A 14595-nucleotide genomic window follows, 5' to 3' on the forward strand; every position below is an offset into this window, starting at 1 on the left:
TACCCGCCCGTCACAGACACTTTCACACAGAAGAGAATCAAACTGAATTGAGAGCGGATTTTAAACGCAGTCTGGCATTTGTGACGGACAATGAGGAGAAACACAATTTCAGGAGGGAATTATTTAAATTTAATGATAACTATATTCAGAGTTTAACAACTGGTGAGTTAAATTCATAAGGAATTTTTTTTTTCTCTCGGGTGATGTATTTCCCGCTCTCGGGACACAGTAAAGGCGGGAATGAAGAGGTTATTTTCGGGCTGATCTGTTTATTCCGCAGTTTTCCCAGGGGACGGAACCAGCGAGATTTGAGCACACACAGGACCTGAGTCCATTGCAGCGCTTTAAGATCTGCCTCTCCCCGGCCCTCGCTATTCTCCGGAGACAAAGCTGCCTGTTCCACCGGCTGGATAGAGTCGGGGATTCTCTCCACACTTCCCAGTAACATTCCCGGCCGCTTTCAGGAGAGAGGCTCCGAAATCAGCCCTTTCTCTCTGTCCCTGTGAAGCCTGTGTGAAGGAGTTGGTTGGTAATCTCGATGTTTCTGCTTTTGCAGTGAGCTGAGATTTGCTCCGTTTTAAATTGCTGAACGGGGTCTTATTACCGCCGGTTACAGAGAAGAGATTGACAAATTCAATCTGTTACTAAAATAGCGCCCGGATTCTGGGATGGAAAAATCAATAAACAGATAACAAAGTGTGAGATTCAAATAGTTTCCTGAACATTGAGCCGGTCCGTTATTTGGGATTTTCCTGCACTGGAATTGGCGGGAGTTTGGAATTTGAAAATGTCAGCCAATCAAAACCTGTAGCTCCTTCTCTCCAGCTCTCCGATTGGTTCAGGCAGAATTCACTCCGCCGCCTTGGCTTTGTGCTGAAAGCTGTTATTATTCTGTTATTTTCACAGCCCCCAAATCACCTCATTAGCAGCTGTTTTTAGCGGGAACGGAGCCTTCTCCCAATTCCTGAAATGTTCATTGATCCATCATTTTATTCCCAGTAATTCTCCGCAGGGTAACAGTCCGGAGTGGGGTGACTCCAGAGCGGAATAAGGAGAGTCTGAGGACTCAATCCCACTCCCTGTTTTCAGTGAAGGACACTCGGTCCTGACTGAAGACTAAACGGAGCGTTTTCCTTCCGGGAATGCTGTGAACAGGGATTGATTCCCGCCCGGGACAGTTAGAAAGCGAGAGGAGAATGAATCACATTTAAACTAAATGTTAAACCCGCGCCTGTGATTGGTGACGGGAAGCGCTGAATTAAACCAAATAAATAGAAGGGATTTGAAATGTCTGACTTCGGACGACATTTATTTGAATTCGCTCCTTTGCCACAATGAAATTGGCGGCTTTTTGAAATGGACAAATTCTCAGCTTCTGCCGGTTGTTGTGGGTAAATCCCGCCGTCTTCTGTTTCCAGTGAGCTGATTGGTGCAGAATATAGGCAAATGAGGTGAACTGAGCAGCGACCAATCAGAGGAGCCGTCAGTTTATAAAAGAGTGAATGCTGCAGAAATTGTTCATTCTGTGAAAGTGTTTGTGAGATTGTGACAATGTCTGGAAGAGGAAAGACCGGCGGTAAAGCTCGGGCCAAGGCCAAGTCTCGCTCCTCCCGGGCTGGACTGCAGTTCCCGGTGGGCCGTGTTCACAGGCTCCTGAGAAAGGGCAACTATGCCCAGCGTGTGGGGGCCGGAGCCCCGGTCTATCTGGCTGCTGTGCTCGAGTATCTGACCGCTGAAATCCTCGAGCTGGCCGGCAACGCGGCCCGGGACAACAAGAAGTCCCGCATCATCCCCAGGCACCTGCAGCTGGCCGTCCGCAACGACGAAGAGCTCAACAAGTTGATGGGAGGGGTGACCATCGCTCAGGGCGGGGTGCTGCCCAATATCCAGGCCGTGCTGCTGCCCAAGAAAAGCAGCGCTGGCTCCGGCAAGAAGTGAAGCGACCATTCTTTAATCTAATAACCCAAAGGCTCTTTTCAGAGCCACTCACTTTATCTGAAAAAGGGCCAACTATTGTCTGTCCCTCAGATTCTGCTCGGCTACTTAATGTGCAAATGTTTCACGCTTTATGACATCAATCCGCAGCGCATTCTGTGCAGATTATTTACATGTTCAGTATTTATGATACATGTGAATTGACGGTGTTTATTGGGGATAAAAGTCTGAACTGAATTGATCTTAGTTTCAATAATATTCCTCAAATAAGTAAGTCTGTTACTTGTAATCTATCCGCAAGTGATTCCGCTCTATTTAATGTGTAGATGTTTCTGCAATGACTATATCTGTAAGTGGGTTACTGTGTGACTCGCTTCATACTCGGAGCCTCAGATTAACCTCAACCCCTGGCTCACAATTTGCAGGAAAGTTTTTATGGAAGCAGTTTATTGGGGTAAGAAATCCTGGGTAACTGAAATTGTAGATCCAATAAAAATGTTTTGATATTACATACTGTGCGGCAAAACTGACAACACCATCGTTTATAAACTATGAATTTTCTTTGAGATATGGAGACGAGAAACGTCATTATGATGCAGAGTAAATTGTGAGAATTCCCCTCAAACCTCCTCCTGCTGTGATGTCAACTTTTCTGTGAGTGAGTTGGCCTTTACGGTCTTTCTACCTATCTATCGATCCATCCATTTATCTATGCAAGTTTCTACCTCACTATCTACATATCAATCGTTGGACTCGAAACGTTAGCTCTTCTCTCCCTACACATGCTGCCAAACGACGAGTTGCCATTACAGAGACCTGGTTGAGGGAAGGGCAGGATTGGCAGCTAAACGTTCCAGGATTTAGATGTTTCACGCGGGATAGAGGGGGATGTAAAAGGGATGCGGAGTTGCGCTACTGGTTCGGGAGAACATCACAGCTGTACTCCGGGAGGACACCTCAGAGGGCAGCGAGGCTATATGGGTAGAGATCAGGAATAAGAAGGGTGCAGTCACAATGTTGGGGGTTTACGACAGGCCTCCCAACAGCCAGCGGGAGATAGAGGAGCAGATAGGTAGACAGATTTTGGAAAAGAGTAAAAACAACAGGGTTGTGGTGAATGGAGACTTCAACTTCCCCAATATTGACTGGGACTCACTTAGTGCCAGGGGCTTAGACGGGGCGGAGTTTGTAAGGAGCATCCAGGAGGGCTTCTTAAAACAATATGTAGACAGTCCAACTAGGGAAGGGGCGGTACTGGACCTGGTATTGGGGAATGAGCCCGGCCAGGTGGAAGATGTTTCAGTAGGGGAGCATTTCGGTAACAGTGACCACAATTCAGTAAGTTTTAAAGTACTGGTCGACAAGAGTAAGAGTGGTCCTAGTATGAATGTGCTAAATTGGGGGAAGGCTAATTATAACAATATTAGGCGGGAACTGAAGAACATAGATTGGGGGCGGATGTTTGAGGGCAAATCAACATCTGACATGTGGGAGGCTTTCAAGTGGCAGTTGAAAGAAATTCAGGACCGGCATGTTCCTGTGAGGAAGAAGGATAAATACGGCAATTTTCGGGAACCATGGATGACGAGAGATATTGTAGGCCTCGTCAAAAAGAAAAAGGAGGCATTTGTCAGGGCTAAAAGGCTGGGAACAGACGAAGCCTGCGTGGAATATAAGGAAAGTAGGAAGGAACTTAAGCAAGGAGTCAGGAGGGCTAGAAGGGGTCACGAAAAGTCATTGGCAAATAGGGTTAAGGAAAATCCCAAGGCTTTTTACACGTACATAAAAAGCAAGAGGGTAGCCAGGGAAAGGGTTGGCCCACTGAAGGATAGGCAAGGGAATCTATGTGTGGAGCCAGAGGAAATGGGCGAGGTACTAAATGAATACTTTGCATCAGTATTCACCAAAGAGAAGAAATTGGTAGATGTTGAGTCTGGAAAAGGGCGTGTAGATAGCCTGGGTCACATTGAGATCCAAAAAGACGAGGTGTTGGGTGTCTTAAAAAATATTAAGGTAGATAAGTCCCCAGGGCCTGATGGAATCTACCCCAGAATACTGAAGGAGGCTGGAGAGGAAATTGCTGAGGCCTTGACAGAAATCTTTGGATCCTCACTGTCTTCAGGGGTTGACCCGGAGGACTGGAGAATAGCCAATGTTGTTCCTCTGTTTAAGAAGGGTAGCAAGGATAATCCCGGGAACTACAGGCCGGTGAGCCTTACTTCAGTGGTAGGGAAACTACTGGAGAGAATTCTTCGAGACAGGATCTACTCCCATTTGGAAGCAAATGGACGTATTAGTGAGAGGCAGCACGGTTTTGTGAAGGGGAGGTCGTGTCTCACTAACTTGATAGAGTTTTTCGAGGAGGTCACTAAGATGATTGATGCAGGTAGGGCAGTAGATGTTGTCTATATGGACTTCAGTAAGGCCTTTGACAAGGTCCCTCATGGTAGACTAGTACAAAAGGTGAAGTCACACGGGATCAGGGGTGAACTGGCAAGGTGGATACAGAACTGGCTAGGCCATAGAAGGCAGAGAGTAGCAATGGAAGGATGCTTTTCTCATTGGAGGGCTGTGACCAGTGGTGTTCCACAGGGATCAGTGCTGGGACCTTTGCTCTTTGTAGTATATATATATAAATGATTTGGAGGAAAATGTAACTGGTCTGATTAGTAAGTTTGCAGACGACACAAAGGTTGGTGGAATTGCGGATAGCGATGAGGACTGTCGGAGGATACAGCAGGATTTAGATTGTTTGGAGACTTGGGCAGAGAGATGGCAGATGGAGTTTAATCAGGACAAATGTGAGGTAATGCATTTTGGAAGGTCTAATGCAGGCAGGGAATATACAGTGAATGGTAGAGCCCTCAAGAGTATTGAAAGTCAAAGAGATCTAGGAGTACAGGTACACAGGTCATTGAAAGGGGCAACACAGGTGGAGAAGGTAGTCTAGAAGGCATACGGCATGATTGCCTTCATTGGCCGGGGCATTGAGTATAAGAATTGGCAAGTCATGTTGCAGCTGTATAGAACCTTAGTTAGGCCACACTTGGAGTATAGTGTTCAATTCTGGTTGCCACACTACCAGAAGGATGTGGAGGCTTTAGGGAGGGTGCAGAAGAGATTTACCAGAATGTTGCCTGGTATGGAGGGCATTAGCTAGGAGGAGCAGTTGAATAAACTCGGTTTGTTCTCACTGGAACGAAGGAGGTTGAGGGGAGACCTGATAGAGGTCTATAAAATTATGAGGGGCATAGACAGAGTGGATAGTCAGAGGCTTTTCCCCAGGGGAGAGGGGTCAATTACTAGGGGGCATAGGTTTAAGGTGAGAGGTGCAAGGTTTAGAGTAGATGTACGAGGCAAGTTTTTTACGCAGAGGGTAGTGGGTGCCTGGAACTCGCTACCGGAGGAGGTGTTGGAAGCAGGGACGATAGTGACATTTAAGGGGCATCTTGACAAATACATGAATAGGATGGGAATAGAGGGATACGGACCCAGGAAGTGTAGAAGATTGTAGTTTAGCCGGGCAGCATGGTCGGCACGGGCTTGGAGGGCCGAAGGGCCTGTTCCTGTGCTGTACATTTTTGTTCAAACCTGCTGAGATTTTCCAGCATTATCTCTTTCGTATTTATCCCTCCATATCTGTCGGTCTTTCTACCCATTAATCTATCTAAGTTACTCTTTCGAAGGGTCGGTGCAGTCTCGATGATTACGAGATATTGTTGATGTTTGTATCAGCAATCACCGCAAGTCTAGTGAATTGGGCTGTAATTAAATACAGGCTGGCCCACAACTATTTGAAGCCTACTTGTGACAACAAGCGATGTTCATTTCATAAATTAATTCCATCCTATTAATTCTGGTATGTGATAATTTCACTAAAGCTTCCTGAAGCCGATGCTTATATTCGAAATCACGTCAAATTAGTATTGGGTGGTGAAGCTCCCTTCCTGACAGACTTGGTGGCTCTTAAAAGAGCCTTTGTTGTTGTTATTGGTGAAGCCGAGGTTTAGGCGCGTTCCCCGCGGATGCGGCGGGCCAGCTGGATGTCTTTGGGCATGATGGTGACTCGCTTGGCGTGGATGGCGCACAGGTTGGTGTCCTCAAAGAGCCCCACCAGGTAAGCCTCGCTGGCCTCCTGCAGGGCCATGACGGCGGAGCTCTGGAAGCGCAGGTCTGTCTTGAAGTCCTGAGCGATCTCTCGCACCAGGCGCTGGAAGGGCAGTTTGCGGATCAGCAGCTCGGTGGATTTCTGGTAGCGGCGGATCTCCCTCAGAGCCACAGTGCCGGGTCTGTAGCGATGGGGCTTCTTCACTCCGCCCGTGGCTGGAGCGCTCTTGCGGGCCGCTTTGGTAGCCAGCTGTTTGCGAGGAGCTTTGCCTCCGGTCGATTTGCGCGCTGTCTGCTTGGTCCTGGCCATGATGTGAAACTGGGGGAAACGCACACGCTGAGAATGCTGGCGCCGCTCTCTCGCTGCCTATTTAAGACATTATAGTGACCGCCCACTTCTCCTCATTGGATGCAGCCCGATCCCGTGGACAAGTTTGAAAAGAGCGATGAGCGGCAAGGATATCAGGGCCCTGATTGGTGGACCTGCAACTGACAAACCATCAATTTCAAAAAGCCAGCCAATTTCACAGGGACCAGGAACGGATATTTAACAAAACCGAAAAAATCAATTTCAAGATGTAAATATCAAAAACTTCTCAATGATTCCTTCTCCAATTTTTGTCTCGGATTGGACGCAACCGAGATAAGATGAATAAAATCGAGCAGGTACATAATTAATTCCCGCTCGCATTCCAATGTCAGTGTTCACTATGTGCGGTTACAGGTTTGACTTTGGGGAATGGTTGTTTCAGACTGTACAACGCATCTATGTCGCCTTGCAATGAGAAAACAAATCAATGATGGGAAATGATTTCCTGCTCTAACGCTACCCGTCTTAACAGAAAACCGCGGTTTCCAAGCTGACTCGCTAAACCAGCTCGATGAGTTATTCTGCTGCAATTCTAAGGTCAGGTCTCTCAATGTGAGGATTTGGGCGGCTCTTAAAAGAGCCTTTGTGTTTTATTAAATTGTCAAATGGATTTTCTCAGCCGCCGAATCCATAGAGAGTGCGGCCCTGGCGTTTGAGAGCGTAAACCACATCCATGGCGGTGACGGTCTTGCGCTTGGCGTGTTCAGTGTAGGTGACGGCGTCCCTGATCACATTCTCCAGGAAAACCTTCAGCACCCCGCGAGTCTCCTCATAGATCAAACCCGAGATGCGCTTGACGCCGCCACGGCGAGCCAGGCGGCGGATTGCTGGTTTGGTGATGCCCTGGATGTTATCACGAAGCACTTTGCGGTGCCGCTTTGCTCCGCCTTTGCCCAGTCCTTTGCCTCCTTTCCCTCTGCCAGACATGATGCTTGTTCAGTCAAATCGCTGCTGAATGAGAGACGAGCTGCTGCTCTTTCCTTTATTATACAGCCCGCCCCGACCTGACCGAGAGAGAGAGGCGGGGAGCAGACCGAGTGACAGACAGAGCAGTGAAATGTCTTTGATCATCCAGCTCCTCCTCCTGCCTGCTCCAACCCACATTTTATATTCCAAACAGAAGTGAAAAGAGGGCGCTGAACAACACGTACAAACTGTAACATCAGACAGCAGCTAGTTAGAAACGCGGATCTATTAAATCCAGACTTGTCAGTAATATTCCCGCCTCAGTTCGCTCCTTTCTCGAACCAGCCCAACCATCTGCTCCTATTTCAACCCCAGCTCCGATTCCATCCCCACACAACTCCTCTCCCAGACGGGTTGGGAATTTTACCAACATCCCTTCCAGCTGATATAAAGTGTTTAAGTTGTCAGGCGGGATTTCTCCGCCATGTTAACTCTTTTACAGACTCTCCCCTGAATCTGTGAATAATGAAACTAACACAAACTGTGACTGTTCCCCCGGACACATCCCCGGTTCGGAAGAGACAGCAACATCCCTGTTTTAGTGCAGAGTGGGGGGAGAGGCCCGGTGCAGAGCATGTCAGCGAGTGAGCGGCAATACAGGATTGACATTTCTGTCTGAAATCTGCTCCCAGCACCGGGACAGCGATTCATTGGTCGGGGGATCAGCTCTTTCCTGAGAGATGTGTGTGGCTCTGAGAAGAGCCTTTGGGTTCAGAGGTTTACAATTTGCTCGCCTTCTTTCACTTCTTTGCTGGTTTCTTAGCCTTTACTGATTTCACTTTGGGCTTGGCCTTCAATTGGGTCGGATTTATTCTGCCCGTGGTCTTTTTCACAAGTGACTTTTTCTTCGGGGCTGCTTTCTTCGCGCTCTTTTTGGGAGTTGCCGCCTTCGTGGCTGCTGGTTTCTTGGGAGATTTCTTTGCTGCTGGTTTCTTGGGAGATTTCTTGGTTGTTGGTTTCTTGGGAGATTTCTTGGCTGCTGGTTTCTTGGGCGATTTCTTGGCTGCTGGTTTCTTGGGCGATTTCTTGGCTGCTGGTTTCTTGGGCGATTTCTTGGCTGCTGGTTTCTTCACTGAAGGTTTCTTGCCTGCTCCGGTCTTTCTCACTTTCCCCCCGGTTGTCTTCTTAACGATCTTGAAGGAGCCGGAGGCGCCCGTGCCCTTGACCTGAGCCAAGCTGCCGTTGTCCACACTCCTCCTGACACTTTGCTTGATCTGGGCCCCCCGTTTATCCACATCGACCCCTTTGCTGCGCAGCGCCTTCTTTATGGCCTGGAAGGAAATCCCCTTGCGATCGCCGCTTTCCGCCACAATCTGGAGGATCAGCTCGCCCAGCCCGGGACCTTCTTGTTTCTTCCGGGGAACCGCCTTCTGCTTCTTGACAGCCTTGACTGGGGCGGCGGCTGGAGGAGCCGTTTCGGCGGCTGCACTATCGCTCATGTCCGAGACTCTGCACAAAATCTCTCCGTCAATGTGGGTGAGAAATGAAGCCTCTGGTGGCGGCACTGAGCAACTTAAAGGCAGCGAGCGGACGGGGCGGAGACAACCTGCTCTCAGCTCCAGGCTGCTGCTGCCTCTGTGTTTTTCTCTCGTCCCAAACTCTCCAATTCCACTCAAATTCCAGCTCCACAGTGTCCCAGGATAATTCCTTCCTGTCTCTCACACTCTCATGTTTGCTGTAGAAAAGGTTTCACGCGATTTGAAGGCTCCATTTTGCATTTAAACCCGTTTTACTGATGCACTGTTCGCGCTCTCTCACCCGATCGCTCTCATTTTCCCAACCTTTCCACAGAAATCTGGAAAGCAGCATCGAAACTGCCCTGAAATCCAACTTGGAAAAGTAGGAGGGGAACAGGGGGATTGTTCGAATAAAAAATATTTCCATTTAGTCCCAGAGGGATTGGGAGATCTCCTGGTCAGAGCGGACACACAAACACAGTTGGTTTCTCCTGTTTGGCCCGCCCCTTTCACACACTCTCTCTTCCACAATATTCACATCCACACACAAGGTCTGGAAATGACATTTCCCAGGGCAGAATTCTCCCTCTTCTCAACACTTGTTCCCAATCCGTGTCTTAATTATAGATTTTCATCTCACTTACTGATCAATTCTCTGAGTTTTCTGTTTACCTAAATACCCGGCAGCAGCCAGTCATATTTTTAAATCTAAATTCATTGATGACACACCTCCCTTAAAGGTGAAAATACAATTGATCTCTCTATCAGTGGAGATTTTCCTATTTGATGTGATCCTCCTGCACTGCCCGGTAACACTGAACCCCAAACTCAACAAACAGGGACCCCCAGTTAAAGAATAATCCCACCCCCTCTGAGAGTGGAGCTTTTCACAGTGACACACACATTCTGACCATTCTGATCCCAATAGCAAATTTAAAAAATAAAGATGGACTCGCAGAGCCGGACTTTCTGTGTGGAGGAGGGACAGTGACCGTCTCACCCACAACACGGCAGCTGTGTTCACAGTGAGGGCCAGTGTTTCTCGTGTTATCACTGTATCCAGTGTTCACAGTGAGGACCAGTGTTACATGTGTTATCACTGTGTCCAGTGTTCACAGTGAGGACCAGTGTTACACGTGTTATCACTGTACCCAGTGTTCACAGTGAGGGCCAGTGTTGCACGTGTTATCACCATGTCAAGTGTTCACAGTGAGGGCCAGTGTTACACATGTTATCACCGTGTCCAGTGTGCACAGTGAGGGCCAGTGTTACACGTGTTATCACTGTATCCAGTGTTCACAGTGAGGGTCAGTGTTACACCAGTTGTCACTGTGTCCATAACACTCCTGATGAAATATTGAAAATTTGAGACAGAGAAAAATAGAGAGTGACAGAGAAACAAGGATAAGGATGAACTCATAGAGCTGGACTTTCTGTGTGGAGGGGAGACACTTCCACAATCCGGGCACCTGGAAATCAGAGGAATATTTACAACCAGGGGAGTTTCCATCCAGGAGAGTGTTTAAAATTAGTGAGTGTAAACCAGGAGAGTGTGCAAAACCATGAGAATGTGCACAATAAAAGGTGTGTAAACCAGGGTAGTGTGTACAACAGGGGAATGTATAAAGCAGGGAGTGTATTCACCAGATGATTGTGTGAATCATGAGAATTGTAATACCAGAGAAGTGTGTAAATCTAAAGGTGAACAAAGAAAAGTACAGCACAGGAAAAGGCCCTTCGTCCCTCCAAGCCTGTGCCGACCATGCTGCCCGACTAAACTACAACCTTCTACACTTCCTGGGTCCGTACCCCTCTATTCCCATCCTATTCATGTATTTGTCAAGATGGCCCTTAAATGTCACTATCGTCCCTGCTTCCACTACGTCCTCTGGCAGCTAGTTCCAGGCACCCACTACCCTCTGTGTAAAAAAGACTTGCCTCGTACATCTACTCTAAACATTGCCCCTCGCACCTTAAACCTATGCCCCCTAGTAATTGACCCCTCTACCCTGGGGAAAAGCCTCTGACTATCCACTCTGTCTATGCCCCTCATAATTTTGTCTATCTCTGTCAGGTCGCCCCTCAACCTCCGTCGTTCCAGTGAGAACTAACCAAGTTTATTCAACCGCTCCTCATAGCTAACGCCCTCCATACCAGGCAACATCCTGGTTAATCTCTTCTGCACTCTCTCTAAAGCTTCCACATCCTTCTAGTAGTGTGGTGACCAGAATTGAACACGATACTCCAAGTGTGGCCTAACTAAGGTTCTGTACAGCTGCAACATGACTTGCCAATTCTTATTCACAATGCCCCGGCCAATGAAGGCAAGCATGCCGTGTGCTTTCTTAACTACCTTCTCCACCTGTGTTGCCCCTTTCAGTGACCTGTGGACCTGTACTCCTAGATCTCTCTGACTTTCAATACTCTTGAGAGTTCTACTATTCAATGTCTGTTCCCTACCTGCATTAGACCGTCCAAAATGCATTATCTCACATTTGTCCGGATTAAACTCCATCTGTCATCTCTCCGCCTAAGTCTCCAAACAATCTAAATCCTGCTGTATCCTCTGACAGTCATCATCACTACCGCAATTCCAACAACCTTTGTGTCATCTGCAAACTTACTAATCAGACCAGTTACATTTTCCTCCCAATCATTTATATATACTACGAACAGCAAAGGTCCCAGCACTGATCCCTGCGGAACACCACTAATCACAGCACTCCAATTAGAAAAGCATCCTTCCATTTCCACTCTCTGCCTTTATGACCTAGCCAGTTCTGTATCCACTTTGCCAGCTCACCCCTGATACCATGTGACTTCACCTTTTGTACCAGTCTACCATGAGGGACCTTTGACAAGGCCTTACTGAAGTCATTATAGACAACATCCACTGCTCTACCTGCAGCAATCATCTTTGTGACCTCTTCGGAAAACTCTATCAAGTTAGTGAGACATGAACTCCCCTTCACAAAACCATGCTGCCTCCCACTAATATGTCCATTTGGATAGCGAGTGAACCAGGAGAGTGAGTGAACCAGGAGAGTGAGTGAACCAGTGGAGTGAGTGAACCAGGGGAGCGAGTGAACCAGGGGAGCGAGTGAACCAGGGGAGCGAGTGAACCAGGGGAGCGAGTGAACCAGGGGAGCGAGTGAACCAGGGGAGCGAGTGAACCAGGGGAGCGAGTGAACCAGGGGAGCGAGTGAACCAGGAGAGCGAGTGAACCAGGGGAGCGAGTGAACCAGGGGAGCGAGTGAACCAGGGGAGCGAGTGAACCAGGGGAGCGAGTGAACCAGGGGAGCGAGTGAACCAGGGGAGCGAGTGAACCAGGGGAGCGAGTGAACCAGGGGAGCGAGTGAACCAGGGGAGCGAGTGAACCAGGGGAGCGAGTGAACCAGGGGAGCGAGTGAACCAGGGGAGCGAGTGAACCAGGGGAGCGAGTGAACCAGGGGAGCGAGTGAACCAGGAGAGCGAGTGAACCAGGAGAGCGAGTGAACCAGGAGAGCGAGTGAACCAGGAGAGCGAGTGAACCAGGAGAGCGAGTGAACCAGGAGAGCGAGTGAACCAGGGGAGCGAGTGAACCAGGGGAGCGAGTGAACCAGGAGAGCGAGTGAACCAGGGGAGCGAGTGAACCAGGGGAGCGAGTGAACCAGGGGGTTGAGTGAACCAGGGGGTTGAGTGAACCAGGAGAGTGAGTGAACCAGGAGAGTGAGTGAACCAGGAGAGAGAGTGAACCAGGGGAGTGAGTGAACCAGGGGAGTGAGTGAACCAGGAGAGTGAGTGAACCAGGGGATATAGTGAACCAGGAGAGTGAGTGAACCAGGAGAGTGAGTGAACCAGGAGAGTGAGTGAACCAGGAGAGTGAGTGAACCAGGAGAGCGAGTGAACCAGGAGAGCGAGTGAACCAGGGGAGCGAGTGAACCAGGGGAGCGAGTGAACCAGGGGAGCGAGTGAACCAGGGGAGCGCGTGAACCAGGGGAGCGCGTGAACCAGGGGAGCGCGTGAACCAGGGGAGTGCGTGAACCAGGGGAGCGCGTGAACCAGAGGAATGAGTGAACCAGGGAAGTGAGTGAACCAGGGAAGTGAGAGAACCAGGGGAGTGAACCAGGGAAGTGAGTGAACCAGGGGAGTGAGTGAACCAGGGTAGTGAGTGAACCAGGGTAGTGAGTGAACCAGCGGAGTGAGTGAACCAGGGGATTGAGTGAACCAGGGGAGTGAGTGAACCCAGAGGTGGAACAGTGGTTCGCACTGCTGCCTCACTGTGCCAGGGACCTGGGTTCAATTCTAGCATTGGGTGACTGCCTGTATGGCGTTTGCATGTTCTCCCCGTGTGTGTAGGTGGGTTTCCTCCGGGTGCTCCGATATCCTCCCACAGGCCATAGATGTGCAGGTTTGGTGGGTCGGCAATGCTGAATTCCCGCTGTGTCCAAGGGTGTGTCGGTTCAGTGGGGTTACGGGTTTATGGGGATAAGGCGGCGAGTGGGCGGAGCTGGGGCGCTCTTTCAGAGGGTCGCTGCAGACTCGATGGGCCGAATTGCCTCCTTCACACTGTAGTAATTCTGTGGTTCAGTGGAATGGTAGTTTGCAGAAAGTGTGAGTTTGAGGGGCTGAGTGACAGTGTAATAACAAACAAGCTGCAGGCAATGACTGCAAATTGAATCTCTCATTGGGACAAACACACAGCTACAAAGGTGATTGGTTGAGCCCGAGGGCGCAGGGCCACTTGCAGCCACACACACAGTCCCCCCAACACGGGCTCTATAGGAGGTTTTGCCCGATATGTAATGACAGTGAAAAGGGGAATATTCCCATTGATTCTCAATGCTGAATTGCGGCGGGGATGTGCGCATGCCCGTTGTAACCCCGCCCCTGCTTGTCGTCATTCTGAGATTGGGAGCGCATGCGCAGCCCCTCCCCCACACTCTCCATTTGGTCAGTGAGTGGAATCGCTTTGTTGAAACTGAGGGAAATGTCAATGTCAGCGCCCAGGTCAGCGAGGAAACAGCGTTCTCATTGCAGCAGCACCTCCATCTGGGAGTGTGAGCAAAGAGGCTCAGAGATCATTACTGACTCGGGGGGAGTTCAGGGAGAATCGGGGGCTGTTTGCAAGAGGCGCAGCGGAGCACGATCTTGTGCCGGGACTTGGAGTGAACGGGGGGGGGGGGGGGGGGCGTGGAGGGAGAGCTCTTTCTGGGCCTGGCTTATTGTCTGATTCTGGGTTAGAATTTGGAGAGTATTTTCTTTCTTTTACTGATTGGGGGCAGCACGGTGGCATCGTGGTTAGCACGGTTGCTTCACAGCTCTAGGGTCCCAGGTTCGAATCCCGGCTTGGTCACTGTCTGTGCGGAGTCTGCACATTCTCCCCGTATCTGCGTGGGTTTCCTCCGGGTGCTCCAGTTTCCTCCCACAGTCAGATGTGCGGGTTAGGTGGAATGGCCATGATAAATTGCACTTCGTGTCCAACACTGTCCAACAGCGCACATGGGCTGGTTTCGCACACTGGGCTAAATCGCTGGCTTTTAAAGCAGACCAAGTGCAGGCCAGCAGCACGGTTCAGTTCCCGTACCAGCCTCCCCGAACAGGCGCTGGAATGTGGCGACTAGGGGCTTTTCACAGTAACTTCATTTAAAGCCAATTTGTGACAATAAGCGATTTTCTTTTCATTTCAGATGGTTAGGTGGGGTTACTGGGTAAGGGTGGAGGCGTGGAACGCTCTTTACAAAGATGGGCTCGATGGACCGAATGGCCTCCTTTTGCACT

General features: G+C 49.5%; 1 protein-coding gene across 1 annotated transcript in view; it reads left to right on the forward strand.

The window, feature by feature from the left end:
• The window catches only part of LOC140400017 (histone H2B-like), a 60555-nt gene that overhangs the window by 23974 nt on the left and 21986 nt on the right, over positions 1-14595 (forward strand). The gene's annotated exons all lie outside the window — the stretch shown is intronic.

This window comes from Scyliorhinus torazame, chromosome 24 (assembly GCF_047496885.1).
Source record: "Scyliorhinus torazame isolate Kashiwa2021f chromosome 24, sScyTor2.1, whole genome shotgun sequence".
Taxonomy (NCBI): domain Eukaryota; kingdom Metazoa; phylum Chordata; class Chondrichthyes; order Carcharhiniformes; family Scyliorhinidae; genus Scyliorhinus; species Scyliorhinus torazame.